The sequence below is a fragment of the Pan paniscus genome, chromosome X, assembly GCF_029289425.2.
Source record: "Pan paniscus chromosome X, NHGRI_mPanPan1-v2.0_pri, whole genome shotgun sequence".
NCBI classification, from domain to species: Eukaryota; Metazoa; Chordata; class Mammalia; order Primates; family Hominidae; genus Pan; species Pan paniscus.
In genome coordinates, this window is record NC_073272.2 from 37,168,671 (window position 1) to 37,186,609 (window position 17,939).

Sequence of the window (17,939 nt, forward strand, 5' to 3'; positions counted from 1 at the left end):
CCAAAATGAACAGAAAGCTTCTCACAGAAAGTGATGTCTGCTTCAAGACCTGAAGAATAAATAGGATTGTCCAGAAGAAGAGAAAGAAAGGGAGAGGAAAAGTAGTGCTCTAGATAGAGGTAACAGCCTATGTCAAGGTGTAAAGTTAGATACAGCAACATAATTTGCAGGACCAGTGCAAAATGAAAATATTGGTTCCCTTATTCAAAAAAGCAGGAAAAAATATGTTCTTAATAATATTAAGTTATAAAAGCTTTTCCTTTCCCCAGATGTTTCTCTCTCAACTTGTCATGGTGGTTTTTGTGTAGAGCCTCATAGGTGCCCAGAGGCCTGGCAAGATATTAGAAGCAAATGTGGCCCATTGGGTGGAGGTCCCCTCTCCCACAAGCAGCCAAACCGAAGAAACTTTGTTTGTTTGGGGGCTGTGTCTGAGAAAAGGTTTCCGTTCCTGACACATGTTCCATTGTGCTATGGAGTTTCACTTACAAAGCACAAACTCAAAGATAAAATTATTAAGAATTTCAAGATGACTTCTGGAATGATGGCACAAACAGCTTTATAGATCCTATTCCAGGTGAAACAACTATAGCATCTCTGGATATTGCTGGATATTGTTTTAAGGGCATGTATTCAAGTAAAAATTATGTCTTCAAGAAAAACTACCAAATCTTATTAAGTAAAGTGGAAGTCTATGGCATTTGAGTCACAATGTCCTCCCTACTTCCCATTTTTAGCTCAATGTGGTGGAAACTCCACTATGGTAGGTTGCAGACAAGAACATAGGGTTCTCTCTCTCACCAGGGTCCTATTGAGGGCTATGATATCTCCCTGAAGAAGTGCAGGCCACCAGCATTTCTCAACCCCCTCAGCTCAAAGTTGCAGAGGTTTTATTCCAGGAAAGAGAAGGCTAAGATGTCGAGGCTCCCTTTTTTCACCCAGATCCCACTTCTAGGGAATAACTTTATTCCAGACTTGGCAGGTCAAGAATAGTGGGGCTTAAATCACCAACACTCCAGATCACTTATTGGGTTGAGTTTCTATGCTGGAAGGAGTAAACCAAACAGACCAGAGATGGGTGCCTGAGCCCAGTACCCTGTAATGAAGCACAAGTGTCACTCTGAGACAAATGGACCATATTCCCTGCCCGGGTTCTACATTAGTAGTGGGTTTTCTCAGGGAAAGAAGCAGGCAATAAGAACAGAGGTCAGAAGCTCTCCCTAGAATAAGTGACTTCATTTGCAACAGAATGTGCTTAGGTTAAGGCTAAAGGCACTACAAAAAGAAAAAAAAAGATAGTGGTGGTAATAAATTACTAAGAAGCAGCTTGCTCAATGAGAGCAGCAACCTACACTCTAAACCAGTTAGAAATATACCAGAGAAATATAGGAAAGGAGATAGCTAAGAATAACCCTCCTGGAGTTAGAACAAACCTCAAAGATTACCTCTACAAAAGGAACACAATTTAATGGGATCAGATGGTGGTGCAATCTATGCCTCAGGGTGCTATTGATAACAATAGCAAGATTAAGCAGCAATTTGTGAAGGGTAACAGCTGCATGATAATCAAACTGAAGCAGATAGCTTAGCAAAGAGATCTGGGAAAAAAATAAAGAGAGCTCTGCTGAAATCACTGTCGTCTTAGGGTAAATGTGTATATTCCTAGGGTTGTACCCTCTGAAGAGCGGCATCACAGGATGTAACCTGTTGAAGGCATGAGAAAAACTTCACTAAAATAGTCTAGCTATTTCACTAAAGTTACCAAAGAAATAAGCAAAAAACAACAAGCCTTAGAGAGGTGACCAGTATCCAGGATTGTTATGATATGTTACCTAAAATGTTTACTACCCAAGAAAATAAACAAGAAAATGTGATGCATACATTTAAAAAAAAGTGTCTAAAATTTTAATGAATGGTAAAAGAATGAATTCCTTTCCCCCTGTGATCAGGAACAAAATAAAAATATTCACTCTCACCACTTCTATGTAACATTTTATTGCCTCTAACTAGGGCAGCTAGGCAAAAAAATGAAGTAAAGGCATTCAAATTGGAAAGAAAGTAGTAAAACTATATCTATTTGCTGTTGATATGATCTTGTGTATAGAAACATCTAAGGAATCCACTACAAATCTATTATAATTAATAACTTATTTCAGTCATTTTCAGGATATAAGATCAATATGCACAAATCTATTTTATTTCTATACACTAACAATGAAACTTCTGAAAATTAAAATGAGAAAACAATTTAATTTATTATAGCAAGAAAGACCAAATATTTGCAAATCATATATCTGGTATGGTTCTTGTATCCAAAATATATTTTACAACTTCTTACAAGTTAACAATAAAAAACAAATAACCCAATTAGATAAACAAAAGGACTTGCCTTTTGTTATCCATTAGAGCAGCCATTTGAGAATACTGAGAAGTCATTGACATGACTTAAGGATTGCCTTGGCTATAGATAGCATCCAAAGTGGAAGTAGTGGATCATTCAGAGGGCTATTACAGAAAACTAAGGGGAGAATGAAGTAGTTTGGAGTAACGGTGACAGTTGTGGAGGTGCTGAAAAGTAGTCACATTGAGATTTTATTTGTTTGTTTATTTTTATTTATATAAATTAATGGGGTACACGTGAAATTTTCTTACATGTATATAATTCATAGTGATAAAATCGGGTTATTTAGGGTGTCCATCACTCAAGTACTATACATTTTTGTTAACTATAGTCAACCTACTCTGCTATCAAACATTGAATTTATTCCTTCTATCTAACTGTATGTTTGTATACTTTAACCCACTACGCTTCACCTTCCCCCTTGCTCTCCATTCACCCTTCCTAGTCTCTGTCATCTATGAAGATATATTTAAATGTAAAACTGAATACTGATGAACATTTAAGATGGATATTTTTCTGGTAAATTTCTTAATATTAGTCATTCATATAACTACTATTTGTTTGTGTTTGTATGTGTATTTATAAGAACTATTCCATAATCCTATGTTGCCAGACTTTGTTAGGTAAGAATAGGGCACTACTTGTACAGACTAATTGATAAGGCCCCAGAATGCTGGATGAACTATTTCAGAGAAAGAGAAATTATCCCTAAAATAAGAACTTGTGTCTTTGTAATAGAATTGAGGATTACCTAGGCAACTGGCTTAACAGTAGTGACTAAGAAGATAGAATTTTGGAAGCAAAACTGGGCTTTTCTCCTTACTGCTATGTAACCTTGGCTAAGTTAATTAATATTTCCAAATCTAAAAGCATATTCTATAAAATGGATATAATAAAAACTTTGTAAGCTTTCTGAGAAAATTATATGTGTTTGTATATTTTAAAAGCCTGGTACAGAATAGAAAGCCCATAGATGATAAGAACGTAAGTCATTCTAATACACTAATAGATAAAGGATATTTGGATTGTCAATCATTCTCTATTTGTACAGGCAAATGTGTACATATTGTAACATAATGAAGCAATTCATTTTTTAGAATCCTATTAAATTATGTCATTAAATACAATAGAATAATAATAATTAGTACTTCACCTCATTGCCTTAATACATTTTAAATGTATTGTTTAATATCCTGAATATTGAGAGAGAGAAACAGAAATTATTTGGAAGCACAATTATATTCCTGCATTACATGAAAGAACTCCAGAGATTTATCTATACAAAACAGATAAAAACTATATACTAGTATTTCAAAAACATTAAAAACACATTAAAACATTTTAAATTAGTTCAAGTATTTTTAGTTTAGTTTTTCCATATTAAAATTATATAGAAGAGGTCACAGGACATGTTTCCATTTAACTGTGTCTTCTTCAATGTCTTTCTTTTTTAAAAAGCAGTAAGTAAAATTTTATTGTAGTAATTTATTTATTTTTCACTTTTTAAAATTTTACTTTAAGTTCCGGGATACATGTGCAGAACGTGCAGGTTTGTTCCATAGGTATACATGTGCCATGGTGGTTTGCTGCACCTATTGACCTGTCCTCTATGTTCCTTCCCCTCATCCACCACCCCCCAAAAGGCTCTGGTGTGTGTTGTTTCCCATCCTGTGTCTGTGTTTTCTCATTGTTCAACTCCCACTTATGAGTGAGAACATGCAGTGTTTGGTTTTCTGTTCCTGTGTTAGTTTGCTGAGGATGATGGCTTCCAGCTTCATCCACGTCTCTGCAAAGAACATGATCTCATTCCTTCTTACAGCTGCATAGTATTCCATGATGTATATGTACCACATTTTCTTTATCAAGCCTATCTATCATTGATGGGCATTTAGGTTTGTTCCATGACTTTGCTATTGTAAATAGTGCTGCAATAAACATACGTGTGCATGTGTCTTTACAGTAGAATGATTTATATTCCTTTGGGTATACACCCAGTAATGGGATTGCTGGGTCAAATGGTATTTCTGGTTCTAGATCCTTGAAGAATAGCCATACTGCCTTCCACAATGGTTGAACTAATTTACATTCCCACCAACAGTATAAAAGCATTCCTATATCTCCACAGCCTTACCAGCACCTGTTGTTTCTTGACTTTTTAATAATCGCCATTCTGACTAGAGTGAGATGGTATCTCATTGTGGTTTTGATTTGCATTTCTCTAATTATCAGTGATGTTGAGCTTTTTTTTCATATGTTTGTTAGCTGCATAAATGTCTTCTCTTTTTTTTTGAGACAGAGTCTTGCTCTGTTGCCAGGCTGGAGTGCAGTGGTGTGATCTCAGCTCACTGTAACCTCCGCCTCCCCGATTCAAACGATTCTCCTGCCTCAGCCTCCTGAGTAGCTGGGACTACAGGCATGTGCCACCACGCCCAGCTAATTTTTGTATTTTTAGTAGAGATGGGATTTCACCATGCTGGCCAAGATGGTCTCCATCTCCTGACCTTGTGATCTGCCCACCTTGGCCTACCAAAGTGCTGTGATTACAGGCGTGAGCCACAGCACCTGGCCATAAATGTCTTCTTTTGAGAAGTGTCTTTTAATATCCTTTGCTCACTTTTTGATGGAGTTGTTTTTTCTTGTAAATTTGTTTAAGTTCCTTGTAAATTCTGGATATTAGACCTTTGTCAGATGGGTAGATTGCAAAAACTTTCTCCCATTCTGTAGGTGGCCTGTTCACTCTGTTGCTAGTTTCTTTTGCTGTGCAGAAGCTCTTTAGTTTAATTAGATCCCATTTGTCAATTTTGGCTTTTGTTGCAATTGCTTTTGGTGTTTTCATCATGAAGTCTTTGCCCATGCCTATGTCCTGAATGGTATTGCCTAGGTTTTCTTCTAGAATTTTTATGGTTTTGGGTTTTACATTTAAGTCTTTAATCCATCTTGAGGAAGGGATCCAGTTTCAGTTTCCTGCATATGGCTAGCCAGTGTTCCCAGCACCATATACTGAATAGAAAACCCTCTCCCCATTGCTTGTTTTTGTCAGGTTTGTCGTAGATCAGATGATTGTAGATGTGTGGTGTTATTTCTGAGGTCTCTGTTCTGTTCCATCAATCTGTATGTCTGTTTTGGTACCAGTACCATGCTGTTTTGGTTACTGTAGCCTTGTACCATAGTTTGAAGTCAGGTAGCATGATGCCTCCAGCTTTGTTCTTTTTGCTTAGGATTGTCTTGGCTATACGGTGTCTTCTTTGTTTCCATATAAAATTTAAAATAGTTTTTTTTCTAATTCTGTAAAGAATGTCAATGGTAGTTTAATGGGAATGGCATTGAATCTGTAAATTACTTTGGGCAGTATGGCCATTTTCACTATATTTATTCTTCCTGTGCATGAGAATGGAATGTTTCTTCATTTGTGTCCTCTCTTATTTCCTTGAGCAGTGGTTTGCAATTCTCCTTTAGTCTTTCTTTAGTCTTTTGTTTTTATTTATTTATTTATTTATTTATTTATTTATTTATTTATTTTTGAGACAGGATCTTTTTCTGTTGCTCAGGCTGGAGTGCCGTGGCATGATCATAGCTCACTGCAGCCTCAACCTTCCAGTTTTAAGATTTCCTCCCACTTCAGCCTCCCTAGTAGCCAGGATTGCAGGCATGTGCCACCATACCTAGCTATTTATTTTTTAATTTTTTTGTAGAGATGAAGTCTCGCTATGTTTACCAGTCTCTTCTTCAATTTCTTTCTTCAGTATTTTATAGATTTCAGTGAATACATCTTTTAGTTTCTTATTTAAATTTATTCCTAAGTATTTTATTCTTCTTGATGCTATCATAAATGGGGTTGCCATTATAACCTAGCAATCCTTCTGCCCTATTAAAAACGTCTACCATATGATCCAGCAACCCACTACTGAGTAAATATCCAAAGAAAATTAAATCACTATGTTGAAGAGAGGTATGTACCCCCATGCTCATTGTAGCACTATTCACACTAACAAAGGTATGGAATCAACCTATATTTTCATCTATGGCTAAATGAATAAAGAAAATGTGGTATATACACAATGGAATGCTAGTCAGCCTTAAAAGAAAAGAAAATTCGGTCATTTGTGATGACATTGGTAAACCTGGAAGCCATTAAATTAAGTGGAATAAACCAGACACAGAAAGACACATACCACATCATGTCATTTACATGTGGAATCTAAAAAATGTGAAATAATAAACACAGAGAGTTTAATGATGGTTACTAGGGGTAGGTCGGGGGAAGAAATTGGGAGATGTGGGTCAAAGGGTAGAAATTTGCAATTGTGGGATGAATAAGTCTAGAGATAGAATGTACAGCAAGAGGACTATAGTTAATAATATTGTATTGCATATAATAAAATGGACAAACAAAGAGAAGAAACAAAAAACTATCAATATCAGGAATAAAACAAGATATATTACTAAAGTCTCTGCAGGCATCTAAAAGATAATAAGGGAATATATGAATGACTGTACACACATAATTTTGATAACTCACATGAAATTGACTAATTTCTTATTATGGATTTGTTTCCTGGAGATCATTTGATCTTGTAGGATGGTGAGGACACATCTTAGGAGGATATCTGCATAAAAATTGATATTAACGTGAGTGCTAACCCTCATTTCCTTAAATCAGCTTACTAAAAACTATTTCCGATATCTACATCTCTCTGTTATTTTCTTTTCAAGTGACTTTACAGTCATTTAAGAAAGCTATATATAGATGTAGATATAGATATTTAATTTTAAATAAAAATACACATGTTTAAGATATCATAGCCTTAAATGGAAAGAAAGAAGAAAGAAAAAGAAAAAAAGGAAGAAAGGAAGGAAAGAAGGAAGAAAGGAAGGCACAACAACTTAGTAATAATGTATACTTGAACAATAAAATGCAACATATAGACTCAGAAAGCAGAGAAAGGCACTCTACAAAGAATAATAGGCTCACCTGACTGGCATTATTTAGCAGTCTTCTGTGATTTGCATTGTCAGCAGACTCTATGGTACCAAGGCAAAAACAGACCTCTATATTATTCCTTTATTTATTTATCTGATTGGTTGGTTGGTATAAAAAGCTCATACTCAATTTTTTATTTTCACTTTTATATTGTCTTTCTGATCTTGCCCAGATTGGTATCTGAGTCTTCTTTTCCATTTTGACAAAATGTTAACACCATCTATTTTCAACAAATACCACAAATCTAAGATTTCTCTGAAAACACTTAATAAAACTGTCACTATTCCGATTCCTCTATTTTAATTTTCCTTTCCTTTTCTTACATTCTCATCTTCCTAAATAATATTTGCCTTATTTACAAACTATACCAGTGGTACTGATTTTTATTGATAATTTAACATTGTTGCCTGTTGTTTTTTATACCTTCTAAGAAGTCATCTATAAATCATTTACTAAGGAAGACTATAACTTACGATAAAATAATCAAATATTTCCATCATTTAAAGTCCCATTTTCCTACTTTCTTTTTAGAGGACCGTCATTTGTTCTTCTTTGCTTGATATAATAAAAAAAGAACAGTCAGATATATTTTCAAGTGGAGGATAAGTCATCCACCTATCAGAGACTTCTTCAGAGAATAGCAATTGTGTCTCTGCCTCAATGCCCATGCCAAAGCTTGTGGCCAATGTAGCAGTGTCATTTTCCTTTCCCCTTTTCATATCATCCTGTTATAAAGGCTGTGGAAAAGTGAAAGTGCAAAAAGTTAAATCTCTTGGCATACACTGTGCTACTGTTTCAGATAGTTGCTCCCTTAATTGGCCTTTAAATTCTAAATTCTGCAGTGGGCAAGTCACTGAGATTCTACAGTGACAGTATTGGCCAGCCAGCGAATATAGTTATAAGAGGGTCCAGTGCCTGCCTTTGTGACATGCAGTGTTGAAGGCTTTCAAACTGGAGCTCTGCCTCTCCATCTATACCCACATGAATACACTAAAACCTTAGACAGTAAAACTTGTCAAGTTTCATAGAGGCACATATCTCAGGTATTGAGTTTTAGATGTCAGGTTTCCCAAGTAAATAGTTAAAGTGTTTTGAAGCTGTGAATTTCAGTCTTAGTCATAAATATGTGTTATTTCATTAGAATACTGGCAGAAATCCCAGGTATAAATGAGCAAATGAAAGCCATAAGCATTAAAAAACATTTAGTGGGAAGAGATATCTATATGTTTATGCTGAAACTGAGGGAGTTCTCTTAATCATTGTATAGATAGTTAAATAATGTTGATAGCTTTTGAAATTTCTTCTTGCTTAGGTAACTGATAATGGTAAGAAGAAAATACCTCAAACAAGGACAAATGAGAACTATTTCTTACACGTCTACTTTTCACTTCTATTACTTAGAAAATGGAGGGCATACTGGGATTCAGGCTGAGTTATTTACTACCTCAACTCACTGGACAATTGCCATTCTTTCACTATAGTTTTAGTTTTAAGAGCCTAGAATAATACAGAATGAAATATATCTTGACAATTCTCCACTGAAAATGGGCTTGTATTTATATTCAACTGCTTTGATTTGAAGTCCCCTGTAGAGCTCCTATCCCTTTAAAAGTACAGTTACCACCAATCTAGGTATTACTTTAAAAATTCATCCTTTCATCTTTCCTGCCCTGAATGTATTGATGTTTGACTACAAACTTCATTATGTTTTGAGTCTCTCCATCTGACCCCTAAACGTGAAGAATGTGCAAAGAAGAACACAAAAAAACAAACAGGAAAAATCAAAATTCTAGAGAAACACAATATGAAATGATTCTATGTTTCAATGTGTACAACAATAAATAATTTATTCAAACTGCACTACTATCTTGGGCATCTGTGCCTTTTTTCAGTTTTATAATATGGTGTGTGCCCTTAAACATAATCTTCTGACTCACAGTAAATATATTCTTTATTTATATATTCATTCATTTATTTTTAAATCTTCTAGCATACTTGTCTTGGCTAACCAATACACTCTATCCTATTTTCATGGAAGCAGTGCCTGATCAAAAAGTGTTCTAATGATCTAAGTAGGTCAATCCAGTACCTTTTCTGGATTGATAGGGAGATGACAAAAAAAATAGGAAGAAATGACTCTTACCTCTGGAATTGCTAAGCACAGAGGATGAGAATTTGTAACTGTTAAGAAGCATATTTTATCTCATAGAAGAGACCTATCTGAAGAATGAAGTTAAATGAAATTAGCAAAGAGGAATGGTAGATGGAGTCTGGGAAAGCTCTGGCATATACTGGTTCCTACTGTCTGACTTTGGGCCCTGGGTACTGCAACTCTTCAATTTTATAACCTTCTTCAGTTAAGCTTTAGGAGTAGCCTAGTTCCATTTTGGTTTTTTGTTTGTTTGTTTGTTTGTTTGTTTGTTTAAATTATTTTGAGTTGATATCCATCACTTACAACTGAAAAACTTCTGTTTTACTTTAGGATCTCCAATTTCCTTTTGAAAATTGATTTCTAGAAGTATCATTGTTTGCTCAAAGAATGAGTTTTAAGACTTGGTGCATATTGCCAAGTTCTATTCCATGATATAATTTACACTCCATTAATAATGAATGAGAGTTTGCCACAGATACGTTTCTGAAATTCTCCAAATGATGACATATATCTGGGTTTGAGACTGCTTATAATCTAAGTCATTATTTTATTTATTTCTCCAATATTTATTGAGCACCTACAATGTGCCAGGGATTTTCTGTGATCTAGAATATAAAGATCAGGATGTTACTTGACCTGTCTTAAATGAAGTCATACTCAGTGTGAGAAGCACATGGCTTCCCATCTAAATATATCAGGATGTGATCAATGACACGGTGACTTTATGGATAAAGGATCCTAGAAGTACGGGAGAGGAAGCAATGATCTGAGATCAGTAGAAATGGTTTCATAAAGCAGATTAAAATTCACTTTAAACAGAATATTTGACCACGATACAAGTGGAAAGGGTAGAAGAAACTGCAGGAGAAAAAAAGATGCATAAAAGGGAGTAGCTCATTATAGATGAATAATGTAGTGTTTAAAGAATAATGTAAAAAGCATCTGAAATATCTGTGAATTCGACTACTCTAGGGATCTCATATAAGTGGAATTGCATAGTATTTGTCCTTTTGTGTCTGGCTTACTTCCTTTAGCATATTGTTTTCTAGTGTTCAGTTGGTATGGAGTTAAGGGATATGATTCATGATCATCAGGAGAACTCAAGTGAAGAAAGATTGGGTCTGTGCACTGTTATTCAAAATGAACAATATTTGCATCTAAGGGAAGAGTATGGGAAGACCACACTGGGAAGTTAGTGTAGTTATTAAAGCTCTCCTTGGCACATCAAATGCTGGGCATGTGCAGCTGACCTGCAATGAGAAAACCTGGCCATCATGGATTTTATGTATACCCTAGTCTAGAAAAGGATGGAGCTGGATATATAGATGAGATCCATCAGTGCATCAATTCCAGGCAAATACTGGCCAAAAAAAAGGGCAAAAACTAAACATATGCTTAATTTATTGCATAGTCCTGAATGTAGGACAGAGGGTCTCAGATTATGGGAAAATTTCTACAGGACGGGATCATTGAAGACTCCCTTTGGTTGAGATCTTCTACAGTCAGTGCATCTCAGAGAGAGGGATGGAAATCAGAAAAGCCAAAACCATCAAACTGTTAGAAGAAAATGTAGCGGAAATGCTTCATGACACCGTTTGGCAATGACTTATTGGACATGACACCAAAAGCATAGACCACAAAAGGAAACATAGGTAAATGAGACTTCATTAAAATTTAAAACTTTTGTGCATCAAAGGACACAAGGGACAGTGAAAAGGCAAACCACTGAATGAGAGAAAACATTTGCAAATCATATATCAGATAAGGGATTTATATCCAAAATACATTAAAGGAAAACTCCCACAACTCAAAAACATAAAAAGAAGCAGTCCAGTTAAAAAATGGGCAAAGGATTTGAATAGGCTTCTCCAAAGAAGATATGAAGATGGCCAATAAGTACAGGAAAACATGTTCAACATCACTAATTATTAGGAAATGCAAATCAAAATCACAATAAGATGCCACTTCACATCCATAAGGACAGCTATTATTAAAAGCAAAACAAACAAACAAAAAAAAAAAGCAAAAGAAAATTGTTGGTGAGGATGTGAAGGAATTGGAACTTTTGTGTATCCGTGGTGGGAACGTAAAGTGGTATAACCCTTGTGGAAAACAGTATGATTGTTCTCAGAAAACTAGACATAGAATTACTATGTGATCCCATAATTCCTCTTCTGGGTATATACTGAAAACATAAATAAAAAGCAGGAACTTGAACACATATTTGTACACTTAAGTTCATAGCAGCATTATTCACAATAGCCAAAAGGTAGGAAAACCCAAATGCCTTTCAGAAGATGAATAGATACACAGAATGCACTATATACATAAAATAGAATATTATTCCGTTTTAAAAAGGATAGAAATTAGGACATATGCTACAATGCAGATGAACTTCAAAAACAGTATACTAAATGAAATAAGCCAAACATGAAAGGACAAATACTATACAATTCCACTTACATGCGGTCCTTAGAGTAGTCAAATTCACAGAGACAGAAAATAAAATGATGATTACCAGGAGACAGCAGTAGGGAATAATGGGGAGTTATTGTTTAATAGGTACAGAGATTCAGTTTGGGATGATGAAAGAGCTCTGGATGTAGATGGGGGTGATGATTGCACAGCAGTATGAATGCTCTTAATGCCACTCAAATGGACACCTAAAAATGGTTAAAATGACAAATTTTATGTTGTATATATGTTACCACATCAAAAAGCTAAATATTTCAGATGTTTCACAAGCTGGAAAAAATATATATCATGTTTAAAATTTATATTGTTAATTTTGGGCCATCAACATGATCAATATCCTTGGTAATCCTTATTATATATAATATAACAGATCACCCGAAAGAATACAGAAATAAGACTGGTCCTTTTTTCTGTAATATGAACTTTCTCCACAATGTGCCCTGCTATCCAAATGATTACTCCAACGATTACTCCTGACCACTTGTTTCTTCTTTAAGACAGACCAAGTTACACCAAGATACATAACCACAGCCACCCTCACATTCCCCTCCCTAGTCCTTGGCCTTTCTCCCAGCAAGTTGATTCAAGATAGTGTCAGCTCTGTCTGCTTCCTTCAATGACCTTCCAGTTTATTTATGGCCATTATGTCCCTTTCCCCACTTAATATTACCTTTTTCCCCTGACGCAAAGTGAAAACTAGGTTTTCCTCTGGAAAAATTCCTGGAGACCCTGGTTTTATAAGTTTGATGGTCAACCTTTCATTTAGAAAAAAAAAAAAGAATTCACAAACCAGCTACACATTTTGCACCATACATATTTGGGGAGAATCATTTTCTTTCATTTTATTTTTTTCCTGTTTTCTCTAATAAAACATAATTATATGGAACATGACTGTATCACATCCAGGAATGTTTCCTCTCTCCCCTCATTGGTGCTGACTTCTTGTCAGAGTTCAGGGAAATCTACACACTAAGTTGCCCCACAGAAAATAAACTCTCTCTTTTCGGTGGTTCTTTGGGTGTTCTGACATTTAAAAATAAAGGTAGAAACTTGGTCCAGTAGTCAGGATCTCCATAAAGAAGCATATAGCTGATGTTTACTCAAATGATAGTCTCACTGAAGAGGTTTTAAAGCAATTTGTAAGGAGCAAAATCTACCATTATTTTGTTTTGTTCTTTTGGTTCTTGTTAAACAAGAAATGACTCATGAGATATTCATGATCATTGCACTCCTCTAAGAAAGGGATAGTCTGTTACCAATATTTATATAGCTGCACGAATAAGCAAAGGCAATTTATTTTTAAATGTACACTATTCTAATAATAATTACTATCATCCATACTGTCCTATTACATGACTCTCAATTTAAGTGTTTTTGTGGATTCCCAGATAAAATTTTAAACTCTTCTGAGAAAGTAATAGTATGTTTCTGAGTTTAAATTTTTTTTTTTTTTTGAATCGGAGTTTCACTTTGTCACCCTGGCTGGAGTGCAGTGGCGCGATCTCGGCTCACTGCAAGCTCCACCTCCCGGGTTCACACCATTCTCCTGCCTCAGCCTCCCGAGTAGCTGGGACTACAGATGTCCACCACCACGCCTGGCTAATTTTTTGTATTTTTAGTAGAGACGGGGTTTCACCGTGTTAGCCAGGACGGTCTTGATCTCCTGACCTCGTGATCCGCCCACCTTGGCCTCCCAAGGTGCTGGGATTACAGGCATGAGCCACCGTGCCTGGCCTTCTGAGTTTTATTTTTATCCAAGATGCCTAGCAAAGGTGTGTGTGTATTTATAGATGTGTATCATATGTATCTTATGCATATACATCTTACATATCTTATGATATGTATCTTAAATGTATACATATCTTATAAAATATATATACATATGCATATATCTCACACATATATAATTAACATTTTCATACTTAATGTGATTCTCATTTTTAACATACAATTTTTTTTAGAAAGTGAAAACCAAAGAAAAATCATTTAGACTCTTAAAGAGACCTGTGATAGACTTTTAAACATTAATGATGCTATGAATTTCTAAGCTCTGTGTAAACCAAACACATGATTAAAAATGCTTATTTCAAAGTTGTGAAAAATAATTGGCAGGATCAAAAGAAAGGACTCTAGCTCACAGACGAGTCCTCATTCTCATGACAGTAGGGTAAAATAAAAGCACTAGAGCATAAGGTGATCTGATGTAACTATGACAGTTTTCCCCAAGGCAGGATAGAAACTCCTCCCTTTACATATTTTGATATCCCAAATAGGGCTCACTTCCCCATAACTCAAGAATTCCTCATAATTCTTTCACACTGTGTTAGACACAGTCTCTTAAGCAGTTTTATGTGGCACTCTTGAATCTAGACAGGAATAATTTGCTTTGATATTGAAAGGTGAAGGGGCAAACCCCAGAAAGCACCCTCATGAATTTCACAGGCAGGCCTCTTTAACTCAGTTGTTTGCTGGACTGGCCAACTCAAATAAGTGTGTGAGAAATAAAATCAGAGGTCCAGCAAGAGGCTAGAAGGCTGGCTTAATCCTGGCCCAACAGCAGTGTGGTTTAATTCAGTGGAAGTAATTCCACAAATAGAGACAAAATGACAGCAACTTGTTTGGATCTAAGATTTGGCTTCAAGACATGCGCCAATAGGCTTGAGTTGGGATGAATCCCTTGAATTTCTGTGCCATATCCTGTGGAGAAGCTGACTTGACATGCTGTCTTTGAATTCACACATTCTCAATATTTGCTTCTTTTCTGGCTTATTCTCAAATCAGCATCATATACAATGTAAATATCCTACTTCCTATTGCATATCCTTCATGGGCCTCTTGGTGACACCAATACTCAGGACACTGTGTTAGTTACACTCAGAGCATTAGAGATTATTGTCAATGCCTTCTGAAATGCCTACTCCTCATTGCCATTTTCCTCTCTTCCTCCTTCTCATTTCAATAAGCTTAATCTGTGCAAAGATGGTTGGCTTACTTAAGACCTAAAACTGCATTTCACAGTACATATTCTGGCTCTTTCAGTACTAAAAGTCAATTATCTTTGTCTTATTATTCCCTCTTTTGTTAGGGGTCAGTGGAATAGTTATAAGGAAACCAGGGAGAATCATAAACCTATTTTTTTTACATTCCACATTTTCCTATATGGGTTACTAAATATATATTACTAATTACATCATTTTGTTCATGCAAACAATCAAGCAGAAAAAAAAGGAAATATCAAGATGTTGTTATGCATCACTAATTACAGATGAGAGAACATCATTAAGTTGAAAAGAATTTCACTGCAGGAAAATGGCAAAGAAAAAGAAACAAAGTCGCCTAATATTGTTATTATTCAACAGAGACAGAAAATAAAGAAAATGGAGTTTGAACGTTTCTTCAAAGGTATTGTAGAGATAATTTGATGGATATCTACAATCCAATTTGCTGCTGCTTCTTTGGTTTTTTACAATCATAAGTTCAAACTGCACCATAAGTGCATTTTCAAAACAGAGTTCATATAATGACAAAATCTCCCCAGCATGAACAGAAAAAAGGGGGGCTTGATAATTTCATAGTAATTGGTTGTTTACATGAAATTATTTATTTCTGTCCCATCTTGGCTACCTTCTGCATAGTATCCTTTATTCCCTTATACTATCATAAACTTTACACCTAAGCCATCTAAACAGGCATACTTCCCCAGTATGATTTCAAAATTTGGTAATGCTGAATTAATCTTAGCCTGCATTATTGAATATATGTTCTTGTGCCTCAGAAACATATTTGTTCATTTTAGATGTTCCCAGGAATAAATTATATTGATACATAATTCAGAATAATAATTTCAGGCCTCGTTGTGCTTTTTATACTGATTGAACTTGTCTGCTAAGTGAGAAGCTTTACACATTAATAGCCTCAGATCTACAAACTCAGTGAATTCATATTATTTATGAAAAAAACCATAGTGTGACTGACACAATTGAAGAGAAAAAAAACTTGGGCCTATTGAAAATAAATGCCATTTCAATGTGTCTATCTCTTAATCATTAAGGAATAAAGTGAGTCATCTTTATTTAAACTAACAGTTTTTAAGTGGGATAGTGGAAAAAATTTTCTTAGAAGTAATTTTTTTGCACATGTCATGATTTACTTGACTCATGTCTTATAATGTACAATGTAGGTAGTGTCTAAAATTTCTATTACTCCTCAGTAAATATGGAAATATAACTATGAATATTTATAAAAATGCTAGTATAATTTCTTTAGAGATCATTATGATGAACTGAGTTTTGTGGGAAAACAAGAAGAGAAAACGAAAGCTAATGTGATGTTATTTTTTCTGCTAATGCACACAAATCTGCCCCTAATACAAGTCAGGGGGTTACTGAAAGATGCTGTTGTAGAGAGAAGTTGTTTATAATTTAAATGATATGATTTTAGCTCACAGAGGATAGGTAATTGAAATGTTTAGATCATTTAGACACATATTTTAGATATTCTTCTCTCCAAAAGAAAGATTGTACCATATCTGTAGAGTTCTAACTTTTGAATATAAATCTAATGGTTTAAAAAGGCACTTGAAATTGATTTTTTAGAATTGGCAATTCATTAAATCATTTATTCCAAAAATATTTCTGAACACTCCTGTATGTGCTGTGGGGCTAGAATCATGATAAGATACTCAGAACCTGAGTTCTAAGAGAGGTTACAGCTCAACAGTTTGGAGTTCGCACTAGTTTTTACTCTTTCACGGCTGGTAGTCTTCCCAATCTCCTTGGGCTAACAGCTGCCTTCTAAGTAGTGGTGAGGTCTTTGGCTGTGGCAAAGAATTTTTTCTTTGGGAATACATTTCATTTGGAGTGAATCTGCCAACATTACCAGCATCTCTATCCCCAGTAGCAAATAATAGAGCAGACCAATCTAGACAACTTGGAGTCTAAACAACTCAAGTTGGGCTTTATTTTCTTCTTAATTTGGTTTGCACATCAAGAGGAGGTGCTAACATCCTAAGGGAAAAAAAATTGCACGTGCATCTTCCTTTCTCATTCTATCTCCTTTCATTCCAGCTAGGTGTGAAACCAGAAAATCCAAGACAGGTCTCAGTTCATTTAGAAAGCTAATTTTGCCAAGGTTGAGGACGTGCCCGTGACACAGCCTCAGGAAGTCCTGATGACATGAGCCCAAGGTGGTCAGGGCACAGTTTGGTTTTATACATTTTAGGGAGACATGAGACATCAATCAATATATGTAAGAAGTACATTGGTTTGGTCTAGAAAGGCGGGACAACTTGAAGCAAAGGCAGGAAGACTGGAAACAGGGAGGGAGCTTCCAGGTCACAGATAGGTGAGACACAAACGGTTACATTCCTTTGGGTTTCTGATTAGCCTTTCCTAATGAGACAAATCAGATACGCATCTATCTCAGTGAGCAGAGGGGTGATTTTGAATAGAACAGGAGGCAGGCTTGCCCAAGCAGTTTCCAGCTTGAGTTTATCTTAGTGATTTTGGGGACCCAAGATATTTTCCTTTCACATTTCCTCCCTTTTCTTTTTAAAAATCTTTTGGGGAAAGCATTTTACAAGAAGTTTAGTCTCTGGTCTCAGGTTTCATCTGATCTCTCATGGCTAGGACAGTATATTCCTAGATGGGTAGGTCCCAAAAGCTCATTTTTAGCAGGTTGTGAAGCCTCATGTCCTGTGAAGATAAAGTAGGGAAGAGGAAGGGAGAAAACACAACAAACAAAAGAACAATCCTGGAAAAAGCAATATAGGCCACATTACTCTGAAGTCCATACATTAATAGGCAGGTATGAAAGTGGCTTATGTATGTAAATAAGTTGCTGTTATTTTCTTCTGAAGTTTAATTTGTCTGGCTTCAGTTCGCAGGTTGGTTCCTTCCAAGCCTCTGGTATCTATCATTTCATCTTCTACCTCC